Genomic DNA, 6011 nt, shown 5'->3' on the forward strand with positions numbered 1-6011 from the left:
TCTAAGGTGATTGCACTTAGTGGGTATAGCAAAATGAGAAAACATGGGAAAGAATGAACCGGTTTTGAAAAATTACTGACTGAATGTAAAAATATAATATAATGTAAAAGGTAATATAATGAATAAAGAGTAATCACAAAACATACAGTATGTAAGAAGAAAGTTAGAAGTTTTGTATGCATATACAAATATATTTATGAATATAGTTGGTGAAGTAAAAAAAAACAGAAGTTTGAAAAACAAAAGACAAAATATGAACAGTGTGCAGATGTGGCAGCAAGAATTTATATGTGATATTGGTGTGAAATAGTTTTAGCTAGGTTTCCTTTTTTATCTCATACTTTTGATTATTCTTTTTAAATACAAGTTCCATTGGAATAAATAGTTACTGCCATGAAGAGAAAGATAAAAATATTACAAACAAATACAACATAAGAAAAAGAAAAAAAATTAAAAAGAAAAGTCCATGAAAGGAAAAAAAGAGCAAAAGAAAAAAGGTAAAAGAAGTAGCTCCTATATTTTTGATAACAGTCATAATTATAAATCTGCATTTTATGCTTTGATTGCACCTTAACTTTCTTCTTCTATCCTGCCTAAGCATCAAAACCATAAATCATAAGTTCATTTCCCCCCCTTTTTATACAAAAACTCCATAAGGGGTTTCCAGCCAGCAATAAATGCAGATATTGTCTTTTCTTTGATCAAAGAAGTCAATTTAGTTATCTGCCATGGGATGTCTTTTAACTGAATTGACCATTCTAAAATCCTAATGTTTATTTAGTTATTTTACAGTTTTTATCTGAAACAGATCTAAGTCCCAATGGTGCTTTTTGTTCAGCTCTGAAGAGCTGAAGAAGCTTCTTGGATGAGAAGTGAAACGTCTTCAAAGGAAAACCAGAAAGTCCAGTTGCCTCTTGAAAAAGCACCTTTGGGACAACCATGACCTGGATGACTGAGAATCTCCATGGACAAACATATCTATGGAATTAAAATATTATAAGTATAAAACCATAAGAGGAATAATTTATAATAAATAGTTTTTTATTCGAAACGGAAGTCAAACTTAAGCTGGAGTTGAAGGCAGAGGTGGGATTCAGCAGATGAGATTCTGCTGAAACATTGCTACAACTTTAAAAGCACATCTATAATGATGTGGAAAAATACCTGAACAAAATAACTCTAACATAACTTATGCTGAAATTATTTATACTATAAAATATATTTAATTACGATGAAAATATTGTGTATGCAGATCAAGTGGTGGAAAGAAATAGCCAAATACAAATGCTATTTTTATTTCACGAAATTTGGTTTCCCCCTCTCTCAGCAGAGTTTTATATACAAAGAAAAATATAGTCATTATACTATGTTTAATGATGCAAATGCAGTCCCAATTGATGGGACTGCACACCCACTCTTTTCTCGGGTGTGGTCAATTAGGTTTAGATAGCAGTGTCACAAGCATGTGAGCAAGGTAGATTGTATTGCTACATCAACAGAAATAAAATTTCCAACTGATTGGAACTAATTGTCCGCTTTCTTCATTAAATCACACCTGATATCTACTCTTGAGCTTTACAACTTAGATAGTTGTAAAGCAATTCAGAGAAAGAGAATAAGGATGATCAGGTTTCTAGACATGTAGCCTTACAAAGACAGAATGAAGGACCTGCAAATGTTTAGTTTTGGAATGAGAAGATTGAGTGTGCTTGGGGGCGAAATATAATAATATTTTTCAAATACCTGAAAAAAATCCCACACAGAAGGCAAGATCTGTTCTCTATCATCACAGGAGCAGGACCCTGAACAATGGTTTTATATTACAGGAGTGCAAATTCCAGATGAAAGTTAGGAAAGATTTTCTAACAATAAGAACAGTTTGATGGTGGAACTAATTACACAGAGAGGTGGTGGGGCACTTAAAAAAAAATTATTCAGCAACTGATCAACCATCTATGTTGAATGCTGCAACTGCAATTCTTTGAGGAGTAGGAGGTTACATTTGATCCAAACAATCCCATCAAAGCCTATAATTCTCTCATTTCTCAACCTTGAAACTTTCCAATGAAACTTTCACATTAATATCTATGAGAGAAACACTATTTGAAAGGCATCTAATATTAGAGTGATAGGGCACATTTTTTCTACAAATAAGATCCATGAATGCCTAAACATACTATGCACTCAGGAAACATATTTAGAATTGCCCAGTGAGTGTTCAAGGCATCAGAAAAGGAAACTTAATATACTGTTTTTTCTTTATTGGTGTCTATTACATTGATAGTATCTGTAAATAGTAAGATAGTATAATTGTCATTTTAGATGACAATAGGTCACAGCTAAATTGACAGAACGAGATATAGAAAAGAGCTGAAAATGTATCTCTAATCGCCCTGTGTTGTAGATCCAGATATATGGTAGTAATTTTTCCCCATAATTCAATTTATTTTGTTTCAGTGACTCTTTACATGACAGCAAATAGTCACATATTTTAAATATATATGGGAAACAAGGAAGATCAGTATATTTTATTGGACATGTCTATGCTGAAGTTTATTATTTCAGACTATGTGATGGTGAGGTTTGCTCTTCCTAGTGGTGCCACTGGATACTGCCCATCTGCCATGGTGGTGCTGAGCTGAAAACTGCCCAAACCGATGTCAAGCCCAGGTGATAAGACGGTTGGTCAATTTTTTTTATTGCAAGCTCTGGATCTACAGCCGACTCCATCAAAATGCAGACATGACCTGCATGCTGAGTTTGATCATGTAAAATGGTGTTTGTTGATCCAAAAAGCAGACCCTGCTGCTGTGAGAAAAATGCTAGGAAGATGATTATGAGATGATTATTTCAGACTATGTATGGAGGTCAATTGTTCTTGCATATCAATAATCTTATTGCATATAAAAAAATTAGTGATTTAATCATAGTAATTTAGCTATTATATCCCTCTTTTTCTTTTTCCAGGAACTCAGGACAACGAGCACAATCTTCCACTCTTCCTCATTTTATCATCAAAATGACTCCTCCTAAGATACTTTAAACGAAGAGGGATAAGTATTGCTGTCACCTATGTCACCTAATAAGGTAGTCCTTCTGCATAATCCTTAATCTTTTTGATAAAGTCAATAAATTAACACAATTTTTCAAAGAAAACCCTTATCTTTCTGCCTGTTATTTGATTCTCACTCCTTAAAAAAAACCTGCTATTTCTCCCAACTCCCCCAAATAACTTGATATCTTTTAAAAATAAAGATACACACGGTTGAACAGTGCAAATAGTATCATGTTCAACCTTGCCTAAATCTCAACTATGTTTTCCAAAATTATATTTCACATTGGACTCTTTTCATATGTGTTCAAAACTTTTATTTGCAAAATTGATAACATTACAGTAGTTCATAGTAAGATTTTCCTCTCCAAACTCAGTCTTGATATTTATTTTCTCTGGTTCACAGAACACTCTGTTGTCTCAACATTTCATTTAGTGGAATCAAATTTGAAGAACAAATAAAGATATGACATGAATGCTAAAAGGCAGTGAAGAAAGAACAGCAAGACTATTGCATCTTTTCAGCTTTGGATTCAGTGACACTAAATGACAAGTGTTCTGCTCTGAATATTTATTTCTGTAACTTAAAGCAACAGAATGTAAAAGAAGTATCTCTGATTCAGTGATCATGTATATGCTTCCCAAAATGTATACACTGCATTGAATATGATGTTGTTGTTAGTTAATGTTGCTTTTTAATGACTTAATCCAATTGCAAATGAAATACAGCTGTTTTTTACAATCCAGCTATCAGGATTTTATCTTGGCCAGCGAAGAATTAACAATCCATTATATAAAATAAGAAATGAACTGGGAGTTTCTCAACAGAACACAGAATCATCCATGAACTATTGATATAAGTCAAATGAAACAAAAAGAACAACACGAAAATTGTAATAAACATACTTCATTTGGTCTTATATTATGTTTTACTCCATTCTACAAAATTCTCGATCTTGAATAACTTCTTGTAGATCAATACAAATCCACAAAAAAGCTGCTGAATATTTCAAATTTCTTTTATAGTTGTGATTTCATATTTTCCTAATTAAATAAGTTTTCATCACAAAAGATGAATAAATATGTGAAAAAACAAAGAAGCAGAAATGTTTATGTTTAAGAAAGTTTGCAGTACATTGCAGAAACTTTTAAATGGCATTGCTTTTATAATATTGTAATAAAAGGTGGGAAAACACTAGGTTTTCTTGAAAGATTTGCCAAATATATAAAAATTAAAATGACAAAACTAACTTAGGCAATTGTATTAAATATCAAATGGTTATATGTTTATTTCAAAAAAATCAGTTTTCAAGGCAATTCAGTTGGATATAGGTATGTGTTTATGTATATATGCATATATGTATGTATGTATGTATGTATATATGTATGTATATTTGTATGTACGTATGTATATTTGAACTGCAAATGAAAATTCAAAACCTATATTTATCAGAACAATCAAAGCAGATCAGAATCAACAGAAATACTTGTCACATAATGGATATCTATTTTTGCATCACATATAGTAATTCTACAATACAGAATGTTTAACATGTCGTCTTCTGAATGTGTTGGATATCATTTCTGCAATTCCAAACCAACACGGAACAGTGTTGCCTGATTTACAATTTATCACAGTTTTAACTGCATTTGTTGAGATTTGTTTGAAAGTGTAAACTTAACTATACAAATTTATGATCCCAGCAAAAGGTGGTATTTCTCATTAACTCTCATTTTTAATAGAAATACAATTTATTACTTAATAGATTGTGGCTGAATTGTATTTTTATTATTATTGTTTTAATTTACTTTCTTAATCTTATTGCTTTCTTAGCCATTTTGAGGGCACTTTTCATGGTTGAGAATAGGGATATAAATGATCACAAAAAGCAAAAGCAAAAGTAAAAAACAAAACCCAAGAAATTGTACCACTTTTTTCTGACTAGATACATAAGTCCAACTGTTATCTTCAAAGTGTTATCTTAGGGCATCAGTATACATTTCTTATTATTCTGTAGCAGAAGAGGAAGCTCTGTTTTAAGTCTGATGAACTCTGTTTGGCATTCCTATCTTGAACTTGAAAGGGTTTGGATTTGAAAAGTTTTATACACCATCACCTCCTTGTCTTTCTAAGTGTTAGATAAAAGGGAAAAGGATTCTTGGTTTCTTTGCAGATATAATTACTTTAGAGCTTGGTTTTCTGCATAATTCTTGCTTAAAAACCATAAAAGACTACACACAAGCATACACACTTTGCTTGGTTACAGAATAACTAACAGATGCAAGCCGAAATAAACTCTGGCTAAACATGCACAACTGACTCTGTGTTAACCCACAATCCACCTACACAGCTACAGCATCTCCTGCCAATTATTTGACTCAAGGTTTTAATAATCACTTTTCCCTTGAAATGAGCAGGATTTGCAGATAATTGTGCAGTGCATGCATATTACCACATTCACTGTTGTACTTATATTTTGGGGCTCTCATAATGTGTGCGAGATTGCCAGTGTTTACATATGAATGCTGATGTATTCCAAGTTTGGGATTTGTATTTAATAAATAGTAACAAGAGTCTAATAAATGTACTCATCACCGAAAGAAGGAAAAAATCCTTCCTAATTAAAAAGTATTCCTACCTAAGCCAGTTTGTTTGTGATAACATGATAACATTTTTGCAAGTGTTGTTTATTATTCCTACAATCTTTTTTTTTTTTTACCATTTCACTGTTCTGGTAAAATAAGATTGTGTGAACATTTATTTGAAAGAAATCATATTTTTACTTTATCCTGAGTCACAATTCTATATAACTCTATTCTGAGTCATAATTCTAACTGCATCATTATGTACTTTAACACTACCACTAAATACACAATAGGGATCAAAACTCATTAAAAAAAGTAATCTGAGTTATGATAGCAGTTATGATAGCAGTTCCATTTCAAGTTACATATTACT

General features: G+C 31.8%; 1 long non-coding RNA gene across 1 annotated transcript; it reads left to right on the forward strand.

Moving 5' to 3' along the window:
* The first annotated feature begins 360 nt into the window (after positions 1-360).
* Positions 361-5695, forward strand: LOC113445405 (uncharacterized). Its single transcript, XR_015742255.1, has 4 exons — positions 361-497; positions 2597-2681; positions 2968-3087; positions 3459-5695. It is a non-coding gene; the product is annotated as an uncharacterized LOC113445405 (long non-coding RNA).
* The last annotated feature ends 316 nt before the right edge of the window (positions 5696-6011 follow it).

Source organism: Pseudonaja textilis, chromosome 2, assembly GCF_049901715.1.
Source record: "Pseudonaja textilis isolate UNSWEBS1 chromosome 2, rPseTex1.2, whole genome shotgun sequence".
Taxonomy (NCBI): Eukaryota; Metazoa; Chordata; class Lepidosauria; order Squamata; family Elapidae; genus Pseudonaja; species Pseudonaja textilis.